The sequence below is a fragment of the Sinohyriopsis cumingii genome, chromosome 13 (genome assembly GCF_028554795.1).
Source record: "Sinohyriopsis cumingii isolate HCF-2022 chromosome 13, ASM2855479v2, whole genome shotgun sequence".
Taxonomy (NCBI): Eukaryota; Metazoa; Mollusca; class Bivalvia; order Unionida; family Unionidae; genus Sinohyriopsis; species Sinohyriopsis cumingii.
In genome coordinates, this window is record NC_142973.1 from 66,072,217 (window position 1) to 66,092,249 (window position 20,033).

A 20,033-nucleotide genomic window follows, 5' to 3' on the forward strand; every position below is an offset into this window, starting at 1 on the left:
AAAAGTAGAATTATGCTTTAAAATGGAGAAAATTCATGTCTGGGTATATAACTTTGCACGCAAAAATCATCCTGGAATGCTGAGTAAAATTGTACATATCAAAGTAAATTTTTTCCAATTATTTCATAATTTGTCTGACACTATAACTTGTATGAATGTATTTCATTATTTAAATACACTGATAGATATTGTCCGTTCACATGTCACACCTTCAATTATTGATAACTGTCTTTGACTACAGTGGTGTCTGCAGGGCCATCTCGTGTAACATCGAAGGCATCATGCACAATGGAGGAGTCATCTGTGACAGAGGCAGCTGTGGTGTCACAGGCTGCTGATGATCCATCACGATTAAATGCACTGTTGACGAGATACATAACATTTGTATCTGCATTGATGACATAATGTTAAAATCCACTGCAGTGCTGTCAACCTCATCTCTATATGGCGATTCAAAGGTGGATGTAGCATCATAGGCTGATAAAGCAAGAGAACCTCCATCACGAATGTTTAGGTTGAATGCCACAGATGGTAGATTTTCTGCTGGGTGTGTGTGTCTGGTTGAATCCATAAGTGAGGCTGAGATTGTGAAACCTCCATATGTAGCTGAAGAAGAAGCAGAAGTATGGTGCTTAATCTGAAAACAATAGCAAAATGTCGATGGTAAAATTTAAAAAGATATTTTATTGGAATTGAAGAATGTATAGACTACATGTTTTAGGTATCTTTAAATAATTTATCATACAGTTGTACCCTTTTAATCCTGTGCACTGTAGTCGTTCCTTAAACTTTGTCTTACCTGTTCAGCCAGACCAGTTTCTTCTACCTCCAATACAGGAATCCATACAACACAGCTACAACGTACAAAAGACATGCCTTCTCCACTGTTCACAGAGTCTCTGTATGTGGCTATATTGATACCTGTGCAGTAAATAATATATCGTAAGAATTGTTTTTGGATGTTCGTATTTATCGTGAGAAAATGCTTGTGTTTTTGTGTGTTTTGTTCTTGTAATACAATAAAACTCTATAAATAAATCAATATATAAATAAATAAATGGAAATGGAAAGTAAGTAAAACAATTAAAAAAGACATTGATAAAGAAAAAGTGTTCAATCAGTCAGAACAATATTAACAACAACAATAATAATAATAATAATCTACATTTTAAGTATTGGGTTTTTTTCTCTCGTTTTTGACAGAAATATAATCGGTTAACATCTACTGATTAGTTTAAATGATGTTATTTCATGGAATTATTAGTCTGGTAGTCAAATATTAACTACGTAAGGATACAAGAAAGAAAGAAATATAATAAGTACATTAATTAAGAAAATATATGGATATAGAAAAAATATAAAAATAGAGATTAAAAAATAACAAAAAAATAAAAACTAAGAAATTATATTTGTACTACAGTATTTATAATTTTTATATTTTAAATATCTTTTTAAATGTAATAGCCTTTTTATTCTTATTTGGTCGGTTGTGTTCATACTTACTGATAGATAAACTGACATTTTTCTGATCAGATTAGTCCAGTGGTCCGAAATTGACTGTATAAATACACAAGCCACATCCATTCTACTCAATATGTTCAACTCAGAAATAAATAAATAAATAGATAAGAAAGGAAGATTGACAGGCATAATTAGTGAATCAATACATGTACCTGTAATGCGGATGTGATGCTGCCGCCATTTCCCGCATCTGTTACAAGACAAAGCATGTTGGTGAGGCCTGACATACCTATGGTATTTTACACTACACAAGGCTGAAATACCATTGTTGCAATTAACACAATTCAGTTAGTAATATACCAAAATATATCTGATCAAAATGTCACATAATTAACGTTATTTAATAAAAATCACTCCCAAGTTGCACACAAGTATACCAAACACCTCTATTTAAACTTAGGATAATAAACTGTATGGAATGAAAATGTTTAGTTCTTGTATACAAATTTACAATGTGTGGTACTTTTGATTTGCATAACTTTTTCTTTTCATTCATATTAGTGCGCATTGATTAACTTAATGAAACTGACTTTATTTATAATTAACTATTGACATCTTTTTTTGGCAACTTATCAATTTGTTGTGATTACGATTATCAAAAGTAATAACCTAGGATGAAAGACCTCGTTGCTTTTGGCATCTTCTTCAATTGCAGACACCAAAGAATGACTACGTGATTAGTGAGATTGACCATTAGTAATGTGCTAATTATTGTTTTAAAACATTTCAGCTCTTTAAGAAATATCTACAGTGTGTTACATTTTACTTCTTTTCATTCAATATAGCTTGCATTCATTAACTTAATAAAAGTGACTGCAGTTATAATTAACTGTTGACACCTTTTTTCAGCAAATTAGCGGTGTGTTGGTATTGTCTTTAATTGCAGACATCAGCAAAAGAACGTACGATTAGATGGAATTACCATTAGCAATGTGCTAATTATTGTTTTAAAAATGCATGAGTTAGGGTTGAATTGTTCTATACCTGGGGTTGAAATGTCTTTATGTAGAATGTCTTGGGAATATTCTTAGGGTCAAAATGTCTTGCTCCCAACTATAGAAATGCTATGAAATGGTCAAAGAAATTATTGCTTGTGTACCTAATTTATTGATTATTGATTATTATCTATTATGCTGTTTTTGTATTAATGTCATTTACTTCAGTTCTAATGTCGAGTGTTCAGAAAAATAGGTGAAAAATCTGTACTTAAAGTTAAGGTGTCCTCAGCTAGGGAGGAGTCAAGCTAGATAAACACAGATAATATCATGCAAGTAGGTGCAGTTTAGAGAAGCAATATATGGCTGATTTTATGTGATAAAGTATTTATGAATCTGAATTATCTGATTTAAAGTCTTTATTTACTTTTATTTGTATGTAGATATGCCATAAAATTGTGGATGAGTATAAGTTGCAAATTTGCTTGAGTATTTTTGAAGACATCAAAGCTGAGTATTAGTTTGTTTCTAGAGAAGAGCCATTGTGCTAACCTGACATTCCCACCATTGTGCTAACCTGACATTCTCACCATTGTGCTAACCTGACATTCCCACCAGTGTCAACACAGCTAAAAAGCATATACATACATACAGCCTTACTGCATCTCAACCATTATATCTTCCTAGGTCCTTGGCAACAGTTTGGAGTGTTTTTGATAGCACCTGCTCCCTGAGGATTTGCATTGACATTATTTGTACATTCTAAATTCATGACCAGATGGGTCTTTTTGCACCTTGTATGAATACTGTTATGCCATGGAATTATTAAATGTGGCATGGGGATGCAACTTGATGAGTTCTGTGCCATTGTCACAGATGCATATCACTGTGACTCATATTTTATTCACCACTAACATTGGTTAATGTTTGTTTTAACTTTCTTTTTGAAGCACTGTTCATGCTTGACTCATCAGACTAGATGATTGTATGCATTCCTATTAGTACCACACCCATTAGTACTGCACACATACAATTAAAGGTCACAGTGACCTACATTTTACTGACTTGGGTTAAGTTTTTTCATTGAGCACTTGACCAGGTTTTTGCACCCTATGTGCATACTACCTACTGCTCCAGTGGCCCAAGTGGTTAGAACATTCATCTCAGATGTGGGAGATCACTTGTTTGAACCCCAGCCTAGTCATATCATGCCATCTTATCTAAAATCTTGAAAAAAGGTAGGGAATGCATCTTGATGAGCACATCACCTGCATTGCAGTTCACTGACTTTGGTTAAATTTTATGCTTGATCATTTCTCAGGCAGAGTTCAGGCTAGAATCATGAAACGCATGATGATATGCACCTCTGTTAATGCCATTTCCTTACAAAGAAAGCTCACCATGACCTGTATTTCATCTTTCTAAAATGATGATATTTGGTAAAGCAATGCATCTTAATAAGTACTACACTTTATTTGCAAAAAGAGGTCTCACTGACCCATATGTCATCAGCAACTTTGATAAAATTTCAAATTAATTTCTTGAGTGATGTTTATGTTAGAATCATGAAACTTGATAATTGAATACATTTGTTAAAACTGTACCCTTACAACAGATTAATTGAGTGTTGTACATGTGATCATGTAAGCATTACAAGAGTGGAATAAATGGATTTCTTGTGTGGTCTCAGTTACAGTGGCTAATCAAGGTAATCCCTGATGTGTGAGTTGTAGTGGTAGTGGCAAATCAAGGTAATTACTGAAGTGTGAGTTGTAGTGGTAGTGGCTAATCAAGGTAATCACATATGTGTGAGTTGTAGTGGTAGTGGCTAATCAAGGTAATCACTGAAGTGTGAGTTGTAGTGGTAGTGGCTAATCAAGGTAATCACTGAAGTGTGAATTGTAGTGGTAGTGGCTAATCAAGGTAATTACTGATGTATGAGTTGTAGTGGATAATCAAGGTAATCCCTGATGTGTGAGTTGTAGTGGTAGTGGCAAATCAAGGTAATTACTGAAGTGTGAGTTGTAGTGGTAGTGGCTAATCAAGGTAATTACTGATGTGTGAGTTGTAGTGGATAATCAAGGTAATTACTGATGTGTGAGTTGTGGTAGTACTGGCTAATCAAGGTAATTACTGATGTGTGAGTTGTAGTGGATAATCAAGGTAATTACTGATGTGTGAGTTGTTGTGGTAGTGGCTAATCAAGGTAATCACTGAAGCATGAACCATGCTTGTCATATTGGTTAAATGACTGGCACTCTAGGGTTAATCAAAACTGATGGCTTCCTTGCAGGAAAATCTGACTTCTTGGGGTGGACATTCATTATGGTTTCAGAAGCAGATTTTATGCACTGTGAGTTGAAAAAGAACAATCAATACATGGTTATTATATCAGCTCATTATCGTAGCTCTGCTTTGATATTATGGAAAATACGTTCAGTTGGATTGTTTTGTTTTTTTAAGGATCACTTTGGTCTTAATTTAATTAGTCTGTGTGTTAATCTATGTGCTAATTACAGTGGCTGTTTTGTAGAGGCAAGCAGTGTAATCATTGATTACTTTCTGTTTAATTAGGAGGATGCAAGCAAAATTTCTTTTGACTTGATATCAGTAAATGTTATTATTGAATTTAGAATACATAATTGAAAGCAAATGCTGTAAATTTGTGTAAATGTTATACATTGATTGAGATTATTTTAAAGCAAAATTAACTCTTGACACAGTTTGTGCTTGGTAGAGGCAAACAGTGTAATCATTGATTACATTCTGTTTAATTAGGACGATGTCGTTGGTGGTCATAACAAAAGCTGTGTTGTGAAATTGAGCCAACTTTTTGTTGAAATCACTTTAATACTTTATTTATTTTCGTGTTTGTGTGTTCGTATTTATTTATATTCATGTATTGAATCGGTCTTAACTGATGCACAAAACAGCATATTAAAATTATAATAAAAATTTTTCAGTCAGACCGTACCTTCTTTGGTGGTTTTCTCGTTTTGGAAATTTTACAGTGTATTTCATAATCTTGTCAGTTTATGTTAGCAAGCATTTTAACATATAGCTAAAGTATTTTTTATAAATACATATTGTCACATGCAACAAATTGTTCATTGCAGTGAAGAGTCCCATCAATGAATGGAATCAATGGAGGAGTGACTATCATTTCAGAACTTAGTGATAATAGAGTTCATTTGATTAAGGGACCACTGTTTTGCATCAAAGAAGTTTTATTATGCTATCAATGTACATGCCAACCATTATGCTTTTGCATAATAATTAAGCTTTTTTCTCCTAATTACATTTTACTCGACTTTATGTGACTTTTGCTTTTTTGGTATAAATAAATTTCAAGCAAATAAAAAGTTGTATTTGTCAATGTCATCATCTCTTTTATCCCACACATTGTATAAGTTTGAAAATACTCTAAAAGAGAAACTGCTGCATAAGGATAGCATAACAGTACATTAGTCAATCATATATTTACATAAGAATACATTAGTCAATCATATACTTACATAAGAGTACATTAGTCCATCATATACTTACATAAGAGTACATTAGTCCATCATATACTTACATAAGAGTACATTAGTCAATCATATACTTACATAAGAGTACATTAGTCCATCATATACTTTCATGCCCTATCCTTATTTTCTATTTATAACATCCATGTATAACACATTTCCAATAAGGATAGCATAAGAGTACATTATTCAGACATATACTTACATGCCCTATCCTTATTTTCTATTTATAACATCCATGTATAACACATTTCCAATAAGGATAGCATAAGAATACATTAGTCTATCATGTACTTACATTCCCTATCCTTATTTTCTATTTATAACATCCATGTATAACACATTACCAATAAGGATAACATAAGAGTACATTAGTCTATCATAAACTTACGTGCCCTATTAATATTTTCTATGTATAACATCCATGTATAACACATTACCAATAAGGATAACATAAGAGTACATTAGTCAATCATAAACTTACATGCCCTATCCTTATTTTCTATGTATAACATCCATGTATAACACATTTCCAATAAGAATAACATCAGAGTACTTTAGTCAATCATATACTTAAATTCCCTATCCTTATTTTCTATTTATAACATCCATGTATATATAACACATTACCAATAAGGATAACATAAGAGTACATTAGTCTATCATAAACTTACATGCCCTATCCTTATTTTCTATGTATAACATCCATGTATAACACATTACCAATAAGGATAGCATAAGAGTACATTAGTCAATCATATACTTACATTCCCTATCCTTATTTTCTATGTATAACATCCATGTATAACACATTTCCAATAAGGATAACATAAGAGTACTTTAGTCAGTCATATACTTACATTCCCTATCCTTATTTTCTATGTATAACATCCATGTATATATAACACATTACCAATAAGGATAACATAAGAGTACATTAGTCTATCATAAACTTACATGCCCTATCCATATTTTCTATGTATAACATCCATGTATAACACATTACCAATAAGGATAGCATAAGAGTACATTAGTCAATCATATACTTACATTCCCTATCCTTATTTTCTATGTATAGCATCCATAGATAACACATTTCCAAGAAAAGAGATGGGTTCATCAAATTTAAAACTTATCTTACAAATTTATTATATTTTGATAAATTTTGTTATTATGTACAAGTCTACACTTAAAAACAAATAGCATCGAATGTTAAGCAAACACTTTATCAGTTGAGTGATGGATTTTATATGACTGAAAAATTTTAGAAGAGAGGGATCTTTTTAAACTTCAAAACATGTCGGATCAGAAAAATGACAAATCAGTAGCGTTTTACGAAATTTAATAAGAAGAATATGAGAGTGATGTAATACAGCATTTGGATTGAGCAGTGGTCATACTCATTTCAGAATTTGTGAACATTACGATCATTTGGCAGAAGTTAAACATGTAGACCAGTTAAAGTGAAGGTTGTTTATATATAATTTGTCAGTAAGTCTTGTGTTTCTATTCTGGTACTAATCCACAGAGATTTCACTATTTTGTAACAAGAATTTCATCCAGCTGCAGATCCAGGTTAGTAGCACGTTTTTCACAGTTTTCTATAATTATGGCATGTACTGTTTAGATTACATTTTTTATGATCAGATTAAACCATTTTTGCCATTTATATTTATAATAATTATGCTTATAACACTAGGGGTTAACATGTATGTAATTATTATGACATGATATCAAGCAGGCATTTAGTCAAACTCACTTTGCACACTCCTTCAGTGTGTATCTTGGAATAATATAATCTTATCCAAAATGATGTCATGTATAAAATAATAAATAATCAACTCTGCACACTTTCTGTTGAAAATATATTATTATCCCATAAAAATGAAATCTTAGCATACGATTTTCTAAAATGTTGAGAAATCTTTTTATTCTCATGGAGAAACATTTTGTAAACAAATGAAGATTATTTTGTACACATAGCCTAGGTGTATAAACAATTACCCATTGGAAAGCTATGTGGGTGGGGAAATACAACTGCAGAATGCAGAATACAAGTTGAAGTCATGACGTAAAGAGAAATTTTGATCTCTTAAGTGACATAATGCCATTTAAAAATTATTTGTATCTTTTTAAATAAGTAAATTACGATATTATCAAGAACTATTTAGATTGTTATGCTATTTTCCAAGATGGTGGAATGTCATCCCAATAATTTGCATTCCCAAACCATTTCAGATATTCTAATGGATATAAAGTCACTTAAGATTTGATAAATGGTTAAAAACAAAATTTGCCATATAATCAAAATTATTCAATTTTAATATTGATAATCAATTAATTAATACCATTTGTTTTCTGTGTTAATCTCTGTCAACTCATTTGTGGCATTATAAGTTCATTGGATGAAATGTAGTTTCATTTCCATTGGATAACAAATGATGTAATATATCATGACCCGAGTAAGATAGAAATCGTACATACTAGTAAGTGAGTGTGTGTGTGTGTGTGTGTGTGTGTGTGTGTGTGTGTATATATATATATATATATATATATATATATATATATAGCCCCGAGTGGCCGAGTGGTCTAAAGCGCTCTCCATCACGGATCACTGCCATCTCATCTCTGTCTGCGTAGGTTCGAGTCTCGGGCTCGGCCAATGTGGATATGTGAGAAAGCTTGCCGGTAGCTTCTCGTGGGTCGGTGGTTCTTTCCGGGGTTTTCCCGGGTTCTTCCTCCACCATTAATACTGGCCGCCATGTATAGCCTATCTTGTGCTGAAAAATGGCGTTAAACCCTATAACAACAACAACAATATATATATATATATATATATATATATATATATATATATATATATATATATATATATATATATATATATATATATATATATATATATATATATATTCTTGCTGTTTATTATTCCTATAATAATGTTTTCCACATATTTTTATTGCTGGTCATATATTGGTATTCATGTTATTGTGCAATGTATATGAAGAACCGTACTAAGTATCATATTCAATTAGAGCTGTTCCAGTAGAATGTACTCGGGTCCCAAGGAAGCTACTTTCAAATTGAAATTGTCATCCATGGATACAATTTAGAATTTTATATCATTTTACATATAATCTCTGAGGGATTTAAATACTTTGGCATATATTTTTAAAAATTGCCTTCCCAGAGTACCATGCATGTTTAAACACCCCTTTTAGGTGCTCAACACGAGCTTGATATCAAAGAGGGGAAAAAGCAGTAATCTGAAGGAGAGAAAAAAATCATACAGAGTGACAAAATTGCCTTAGATTACTCACATGACCGATTCTTACATAGGACCCTGTCTATCATAATGTAAAATAGGCTGAGGCAATTTTGTTATGTGGTATTTTTATTTTTATTTTTCTTCTTCTTCATTTTAGTGCTTTCTTTCGACATTAAGCTCGCACCATGTGGTTCTATCTACCAACAATGTGATTCAGCTTGTTTACGATCGTTATGGTGCTATGTGTGTGTAAGTGTCTGTTTGTATGTGTGTTTGATTTAGATTTTTAACTTTTAGTCATATGGCTATGATGTCTGTAGTGTGGCAATTTATAGTGATGTCTATCACTGGGATATCATGCCGCAGACATGTAGCATCATGTCCCACCCAGTTACATTACCCCAAAAGCAGGTAGACCAGTCCTAACACTAACCTCTCTTAATGCTGAGCGCCAAGTGAGGCAGCTGCTAGTGCCACTTTTTGAAGGTCTTTGGTATGACTTGGCCCAAGTTCAAACCCATGAACTCTGAGGCAAACACGCTAATCACTTAGGCCACCAGAGCAACTTTGGAGCTATGTTTTAAGTTATTGAAAATCCCAAAAGTTAGATGTTGTTTTCTTCTATCATGAATGCCTGTTGATGCCAAGACAACCTCTTCATTTGACCTTATGGCAAGGTCAAAGTCATCTGAAAATCTTGGTTAAATTTTCTGTTACAGATGCTAGCTGAGCAGACCATAAGACTAAGTGAGCTTACAGAATGATCCTGCATCCAACGTACATCATCAGTCCATTGACAATTGTTATTTTCAGCTTCTCTCAGAAACTACTCGACTGATTTCAGCCAAACTTAGCAGACAATGTTCTAAGCAGGCCTCTCAGATATATACAAAAAAATGCCAATCCACCACTACCAAGGTATGACAATCTTTGAACAACTTATTTTGTATATATATAAAAAATGATCAGTACAATTTAATGAAACTTAATAGAAGCTTCCAGACTTAAAGGGCTTTCAGTTTTGACCAAATCCACTTATGATTGCCATTACTGACTTTTAGGTAAACCTTGAAATAACTTCTTCAAAGAAACTGCTGAACAGAATGTAACCAAATTTGACAGAAGCACCCTTGTATTAAGGACTTTCAGTTCACAAATGGTGCTGATTCACCATCAAATATGGCAGCCATTACTATAAAGGAAAAACAATGAAATTACTGCTATGGTGAACTTGACTGTTATTTATTTACCCTTTCAAATTAATACCAAAGATGAGGATCTGCAAAGAAATATGGCAACTTACTAAAATATAAACAAATTTAAAAGACTCTAAGAAAAATTCAACATAATTTTGAATACATTTGACCCAAAAAAAACATTTGCTTAAACAGGTTTCAATTGTATACATGTTATGCTGATCGGCCATGATGTATAGCCACCATTACTAAAAAATAAAAACTTTCAAGAGACTTACACTATTCATAATTTCTTACCAAATTTTACACGAAGAATAATGACATGATGTGTTTTAAATTAGATATGGCTACCATTTTCAAACATAGAAATGACTTCTCAAAAACTACTCATTAGAATTTATCCACTATTACCTGAAATCACCCTCACATGAAGACCTTCAAAATTATATCAGATCGTGTTTATCTGCCGTGAGATGTGGCCACTGTTGCTAAAAACATTTGATTTTAAAGAACTTCTAAGAAAATCACTCAACAGAAATTGCCTGACTTGGACAGGAAGCATTTTAGCCAACAAATTTTACAAATATAATAACTATTAAACAAATTTTTAATTAAAAATTCTACTCAACAGATCTGACCAAATTTAACAAAAAGCATCTTTTACAAGTATTCAGTTTTACAACTGATAACAATCCACCATCAAGTATGGCTGCTGATGCAAAAAAATAAAAACCATAAAAGCAATTTTATCTATAAAACAAACCACTACAGAATACATAAGATATTTTAAAGAAACAAAATTAAAAAAAATTAAATTAAACATAGATGGAATAAAACATTTTAATAAAACAAACTGATAGCAAAATTAAAATAAAAATTAAAACAAATGAAAAAAACAACTATATTGAAAACAAATTAGGAAAATTATAGTGAACAAATAAAAAATAAAAAATAAATTTCACAAAAAAGTTTTAAAACTAAAATAAAAGAAAATTTACACCCACAAAACACTTGAAAAAAATGTAAAACCATTAAAAACAAAGTTTTCCAACAAAATAAATAAAAAATTACCCCCCAATATCAACTTATACATTTACAAAAACATCTTAAAAAGACAATTTTAAAATTTTTAAGCAATTTCAACAGTAACAAATAAATTTTAAACCAAATTATTGTAAGAAAAAAATATACATTTTAAACTTAAAAAAATAAAAAATTAAATTGAAGTTTTAATCATGCAAAAAAGAAAATATTTTTAAAGGATTAGAACGCAGATAAAACTGACTTTAAACACTAAAGAAAAAATAAATTTGAAACGAAGAAAAACATGATTTTCAAAAACTTAAATTCCAATTTTCAAATAAAGATTCTTAAAGAAAAATAGCAAATTAAAAGAGAAACTAAATGAAAAATCAAATTTAAAAAAACAAAAACTAAACAACCATTGCTTATCATCATACATCCTACAGACCAACACGTCATTACTTGACCAACGCAAAATTACTTAACCAATGCATTATTACTTGACAAACACAAATCCTTACTGGCCAACACAATTCCTTACCGACCAAGGCTCAATCATACTGATAAACACACATTTACAATCAAAAGCAGAGAAGGAAATGGAGTTAGGAAAAGTCACACCAACTTATGGATGAGCAAAAGTACAAACTTAGAATCCAGCATCACACATACAATGAGACAACCACACATACAAATGAGACAACCACACGTACAGACGAGACAACCACACATACAAATGAGACAACCACACATACGAACAGCATACAGTCGTCATATCAAACTAGAAGAGATGGTGGGTAAAAAAAAACAACACATACACACATTCAAATACAAACATACATGCACCTACATATATACCAAATGGGGTGAGAAATTGAGCATGAGTACTAACATAAATGTACAAACATCCACATACAAACATACCAGTGATGGATATTGGGTCATAAACGAAAACTGGAACAGAAGTAAACACATAAGACCTTATTTATACAATCCATCATCACTTCTTACTCACCAACACCACGCCTGCATACAAATCAACACGACAAAGGGGTAGGTGAGATGACTATCACATACTTATTTTTACAATCCAACACGTATTACCACACCTACATGCAAGCAAGCTTAGGGGACTTTTTTATCTCATAATTTTGTACATATATACAATCACGCATCCACAAATACACATCGACCAGAGAGGGAGAAAGAAAGGGCTTATAAATGTTTTATAAAAATAAAAAAATTAACGAAACAAAATAGAAAACATACAAACACAAACATTAAACGGAATTGTTTTTGAAGAACCATGGTTAAACCTGAAAAGATCCATTGGGTTACAAAAATGGAACATCTCTTTCATGAATTGTCAATCAATTATTGCAGCTGTCCTAATGTCAGAGTCAAGGGCCTTATAAGAAACATATTTGCTACAGCCTAAAATAATGAGACCTGCTTCGCAAAAAAAAAACAACAACCTACAAGACAACAGGCGACACTACAAGCAATGCATCTACAAGGACGACGGTGATTGCGGTAATGATGGCAACAGGAGAATTAGGATGAATTGGTGGACACATTTCCGATTGAAATGGTCCGTTTCTTGACCACATATGTTTTCTAGAAGCTGAATATTAATCGCTATTGTCAAATACACTTCTCTGTTTTATGTTTGTATATGTTTGTTTGTCTATGTGTATATTTGTATTCCAATACACTAATAACTGAAATACCTTTCCCTCTCCCAGTGTTTTTAATGGTATGTGTGTGTGAAAATAAAACATTTTCCCTAGGACTGCACAGATGACCCACTCAATACCATCCTACATACAATAGTTGTTGTTGTTGGGTTTAACGCCATTTTTCAGCACAATATATGCTATACATGGCGGCCAGTATAACTGGTGGAGGAAGAACGCTGGAAAACCCCGGGAAGAACCACCGACCCACGAGAAGCTACTGGCAAGCTTTCTCATGTACCCATGTTAGCCGAGCCTGAGACTCGAACCCACGCAGACATAGGTGAGATGTCAGTGATGTGAAACGGTGATGGCTTTAGACCACTCGCCCCCCCCCCCCCAGTCTGCGTGAATATGGTTGAGCTACATATTAATACAGCACCTGTCAATAATTTCAGCGGGCAAGCTCAGCGCATCGGTTCAACAATTTTTAGCTTTAACAGTGAGAGCGACATCACATAATATAGTTATACTGGTCTTCAGTTCGATACTTCACCAATTTTGCTTTGTACATTTATTCTTACCTTCATATTATACATTTTGCATTTGGATATCTCGCTTACTGGTATTTCTTTAAGTCCCATCCGCGCGTTGACCAGGACTATAACTTGCCTTTGTTTTTTAAACAATGGCGTCACACGCTCCTCTTGAAGACAGGAATATTATTTATATCATTTGATCAATCCATTTAATTAACCTCTCAGCACTTGCTGAAAAAAAATGGAGGCAATATACATTAAGGGACTACTGTTTTTTAGAAGCCCACCTACCGTCATCATCGTCGAGATTCCAGATTGGGTGAATGACCTGTTTCGGTGACGTCGGCTTCACGTACGCGTTTTCTCGCCCAGGACTTCTTGGACGTAATTTGCTTTAGCGTGTTCCAAATATAAACACAACTATCTTTAACCGCAACCTAACTCGGTAATTTGCTTAATTCTTGTGAGTCGAACACAAATGTGGAAAATTTCTCGACCACACTATGGGCCTAGATCGCACGTCTAGACATGTCTACACCTTCAAGCTCAGTTGCAACCAAGGACACATTAAGACAAATAAAATGCCTTCAAAAGTCATACTCCACCCAGTCTTCGTCACAGGGGCTCGTATCGTTGCTTAAAATTGACCTGTCATACATGTACTACATAATAACTACAAGGGAGGACACTTCTCTCCTTTCTCGAGCGACCCATTGTTATTTCAAGCCACATTTCGCGTAGCGTAATAAATTTGGTACCGATGTTTAGCTCAGGCTTTCGACTGTGTATCCATATCAAAAGTTTTACTTACTATCATACTTTTAAAGAATGCCATATCATTTTCCAACGGTACCGCTCGACATGTATCTTATCGCGCCCGCTTAATATGCAAGAACAAAGCACTTAATGGTATACTGTCCTCTCACTGGTCAAAAGAAAATGACGTCCTGTATTTATTTATAACTTATTTTCAGTTGGCCAATGAGATAGAAATGAAAGAATCAAAGGACTTCTGGGGGTATATATCTCACAATATGTTGCAATTTGCTGATCATAAGCACAGATGGTCTCCGAAAAATTTCAGGGTATGAATAGCAGGATGTAGACAGGGTTTACAGATGTTTTGAATGGCTTTGGAAAACTGTATGTTGAGAAGTCTATTTGATAATACGCTCGATAGTGTTTAGCTTACCGATTATACATCTAATTCAAATAAGGTATGGTTAATTGTGAGGCTGATTCAACATTAAGTGTGAACAGTCGTGTCTTATATATACCAATTCTACTTACGCATTATTTTTTTATCAAGGCTAATTTTAATCGTGTATTTGCTGAGTAACTTCAAATCAAAACATACAAAAAAGTAAACACTACAAAAATCAAGTTTACCAGAACTTCCGCTAAATATTTTTTTTTTCTCCAGGTTTACTCTCATCTTCTAATATTGTTTGTTGGAATGTTCCGGCATTGTTTGTTGTTGCTTTTTTAAAACTCTTGAACTGGAGATCTGACCTCTCTAGGTACAGAACATTCCATCTGTCGTCTCTCTCAAGACTTTCGTGTCTCCATCTGTCGTCTCTCTCAAGACTTTCGTTTCTCCATCTGTATCGTCATTGAGCAAAGTCAACATGGTATGACGGTAGAATATCCTAGGGTGTAGCTCTTTTCTGGCATAACAAGTTTTAAGTTGATGGTTTCTAAGGTCTCGTAAGACAATTGCCATATTCTTTTCATATTCCAGTGGCTTGGGGCTCTGTAACCATGCAAGTTATATTTCCATTTATACCCATAGCTCATCTGATCGTTGTAGCCATTTACAACGTCCTTTAAACTTTTAAAATTTTGTAATAATCAAAGTATAAGGAGAGTTGTGATGCCTTTTGGGGCATGGTGAAGGCGAGGGTTTAATACAGATACTGTTTTCGTTATTTATCGAAGATGTGGAAATACCATTACAATATATTATTGAAGATGTGGAAATATCATTACAATATACGGAATATATATGTACAGACTCAGAGGAGCTGTCGTTATATTTCTTATTATTTGCTGATGATATAGTTTTAATTCCAGAAAAATATCAAGTTGTACAATAGACCCTGTAATAAGAAATTTGAATATCAACTGTGATAAAACTAAAGTTTTCTTTAGAAAAGTTGGTCCAAGACGAAACAAGTAAAATTGATGTGATTGAAAATTTTAATTACCTTGGTATTGCTTTCTCGAGAAATGGAACTTTTTATTAAAGGTGAACAAGGCGTTAAATACGCTTATTTTAATTTCTAAAAAGATGTTATTTAAATTACAATGAATATTTGAACCATTTTAATATATATGTCGTTTCGGATTTTGCAGTATTAACATGGACAAGGGAAGCTTTAATGATATTTATTAGCTGCGAAGATGTATACATTTTATGTCAATGTAAACATTGAACTTTGAGGAATTCTGCTTAAATATTTAAGATTATTTATGTTAGTTAAGTATTGTTTAAGAATTAACCGATGGATGTAAATAGTTCATCGATCGCTGCACTTTTACATATTTTTTTTAAAAACGTTATTCAAATAAAAATATTAATTGGATGCACACTATTTTTAACAGATTTGGGTTTGATAAAATTTAGATGTTTCCCAATTCTATGAATTACTTGACGTCTGCTCCAATTTTGAACAAAGGGTTGCAGATTCTTTCTTAGAAAGTCTCTCAACACCGGTACATGGAGAAAAAAAAAACCGGTTCATCAGATTTGCTAAGGTGGTTCTATTCAGCGACTGTCAATCACTGCATACTCGATGCGCGCATCGATCACAGAATTTTTGACAAAGCTTCTTGGGTTGATTTTTTTTTATTCTTTAAGCTATAAGAAAACGCAGAATGTCTTCTCACAATTTGAGAACTTAAACTGGGAGATATGAAGCAATACACACAAGCTAAAGATAGTGCATGCAGTGTGACAGCCATGATATTTAAGACGAGTAGCTTTTTTCTCTTAGTATGTTCAGTGCGTAATAACTGAAGTGTTAACTTTGTTTAAAACAGTAGTTCTGAATAAACCATCCATGTTATAGCAATGTGTTATAAAGATTGTTTATATTCGTCCATCCTCCCATTTCCAACTTTTGTTAAGTATTACCTTTTGTCAGCCGAATGTTGTAAGTATAGCATTTTACATTCACGCAATAGTTGTAGTAAGTACTCTATCAGCAATTAAATGTCGATGAAAGCGAACTATTGAACTGGAGACATACTAAAATTCCGCACAAGATAGTGACTTTATATTAAAGAGTAAGCCTGTTTATTTCACTAAATATCGCTAAATATCGATCAAATATAACGCTTTATTAAACTGAGATATCTTTTGTGTGTGTTGTCAAAATAAATATTCGTTCAAGTTACTTTAGGGAAACGTATAATAAATCCTTCATACGTTTGAATTTAAAAGTGTAGATTTAATCTATTTGCACTAAAATTTGATTTTGGATATCCATTTGATTGTGATACTCATGTGTAAAAAAATTCATAAATTCATAAATTCACATCATGCTACATGTCTGCGGCATGATGGCCCAGAGCTAGACATCACTATAAACTGCCACACTGCAGACATCGTAGCGATATGACTGAAAAATTGTTAAAGCTACTTTAAAAATCCTAATCACACACACACACACACACACACACACACACACACACACATGTGTTGATCTAATACGTACAAGTAAATAAAAAATCAATATATAACAACACTTTGAATCTGTCTGCTAGAATTAGTGGTTTCCATGATATGGTTTTTGCTCAGCTAAAAGTAACTGTGCATTAAAAAAAAAAATGTTTCAGAAGTTTCCAGTATGTTCATGTAAATGACTACATTAATTATTAACAATATTATTCATTCCCTCTCCTGTTTGCAAGGAACGATTCACTGTCTGCAAAGTCTGAATATAATAACTTTAAAACGTTTAAAACGTTATGTCGCATGATATTGGCAAACATATTACAATTATACATCCATATCCATGGAGGAAATCATTAACTTAGATGAACATACAACTAAAGAAAGCTATGTATGCTTGGCATACGATGTTTTCAAACCTGACTCGGTGCAGATAATGGGAAAACTATAAAAAGTCGAGAAAATTGGTAAACAATTTGAAGAATAAGTCTTTGCGAACACCGCTTTTAGAAATAAGTGCTGGGGGTAATAACTCTATGAACTTATGGTCAACTATTAAATCATATTCTTCTACTAAATATTCCGCTGGTAAAGGTAAGATCCGCTGGTCAAGACAAGATCATTTTTGTTAATGGTACAAAAATAGCGAACAACTTCATGAAAATGTGTTAAATGTTCTATAAATTGAATGTAAATGTAAATGTGGCATTGGACATTGGTAGGAATGTTCCCTTTGACCTTTGACCTCATGTTTGTTTTGGCATCAAAGCTATTAGGACAAGAATGAGATATAATTTGTTAAAAATATTTAAGCGGAATAACCGTGATGAAGTGTACAAAAATGATAAGTTGGAATTTAAAAGAGATACGGGGTGTGTGTGTGTGATAAAATTCCTGTTCACCTGTTAATAGCTGGTTAAAAATCTTTGTTGACCATGTTACAGATCAAATTAAGAAACCACTACAGTCTAGTTCTGATTTTCACAAAGAATAATCCTCTTGATAAAAGTAAGTGCAAACAAGTTAACTTTCTATTCATCATTTTCGAACAGTTTGAGAAGTCATTTGAGATCCATTCAGCATTATTTTTTGGGACAATTTTGGGTGCTATTGGATAAGATCATGGATGTCATACAACTTACAAAAACATATATGCTTAGGACAACACTAAGTCCTTTTCCTCACCGGACGTTGGCTCTTTAAATGCTGGAAAAAGAGTGTAACGTATAATCTTCTGATTGGCCGGTTTTAACGTATAACATTCTGATTGGCCGGTTTACTGCGAAACAAAATACAAGCAAACCCTGCAAAGCTTCAAGTTCTAGCTGCAAGTAAAGATAAATTCAGTATCAAACCGTTACTGAGCATAAGCAATTATGTCATATCTGAAAAGAAAATATCAAGTACCGTGTAATGAACGTAAGCAATGGTCTCATACACTGTAAAGAGATTATCAAAGTACCATGAACTGATTTTGCCTGAAAACTGCAGTTTGATTCCTACGGAGGACAGAAAATGTTAAAATGTTAGCAGGAAAGCTTCAGGGTACCCAACTCTCTTAAAACGTGTTGTTAGTTGTTAACAAGGTTCAACAAACTGACAATCTTGCATGTATTTATCCTTTCCAATTTCGACTTATCTCACTTAGCTTGGCACTTCCGCTGTGATAAGATCATTACTAAATGTAAACAAATGCAATCGCATTCTCAGCATGTGATGATTACAAGATTATCATTATCATTGATTCGTTTAGACCCAAAATTTAATCCTAGAATGGTAACAACTGTATGTATAATGTCTCACCCCTACTATGATGACGACAACTCATGTATGTCGTATAGTTTATTCGCGAAAATCGCACGTTTCGGGACCCGTAAATTCAGTTGGTACAACGCAGAAAAGTCAATAATGGCTTGATGAATAGAAAAATATCTCAGGAGTAAAGCAAGGCATATAGTATGGCCGTGTGCCTTTAAAAACAGAAATAGCAGAAGGAAATGGGTGGAACGAAGTTTTTTGAAGTTCCGTACCTTCTCTCTTATATATTATGATAGAGAGGGTCCTATGTCAGAACGGGTCATATGGGTAATCTAGGGTATTTTTGTCACTCTGTATGATTATTTCCTTTAGATAAAAAAATTTTCTCAACATCAAGCTCGCGTCGAGCATCTGTGATTAAAATTTGTTCGATCCCCTAAATCAAGCCTGCTTTGTTCACCGGTTGGTCACGAATAAGAGGTAAGTGGCATTTGCTACATTCAGGTTATGATTTGCCAATAAGGTGTTAGGTTTTGGTTGTTGTGAAGTGTCGAATTTTGAATTACAGAAAGTTTTAAAGTGGACTGCATTGAGCAATTCAAGTTCTCGCAGTTTAGCCAGGAAGTCTTTGTGAAGGGTCACTCCGACCTTTCGTCGTTCATCTCCCCTCATGTCAGTGTAAACTTCAAAGGGATAGAATTCCGACCCAGTGAGATTGACCGGGTACCTTAACACGGTTCTTAGAAAGTAAATATTTGAGCTACCAACCCTAACCGCTTGGTAGGAACCTATGTCCACATACCATATTTTCAAAGGGAAACTGTCATGCACTGTCGTACACAGATTCTGAGCTTTCTCAATCTGCTGAAAGAAGTTATTTCTTCGGGGAAGATTAGGGACCATTGCCTACGATT

General features: G+C 33.2%; 1 long non-coding RNA gene across 1 annotated transcript; it reads right to left on the bottom strand.

The window, feature by feature from the left end:
- Positions 1-276: 276 nt before the first annotated feature.
- On the bottom strand, positions 277-14,378 carry LOC149785749 (uncharacterized). The gene is made up of 3 exons (XR_016425449.1): positions 13,977-14,378; positions 1,674-1,711; positions 277-921 (listed from the first exon to the last, which is right to left on the bottom strand). It is a non-coding gene; the product is annotated as an uncharacterized LOC149785749 (long non-coding RNA).
- Between the last annotated feature and the right edge of the window lie 5,655 nt (positions 14,379-20,033).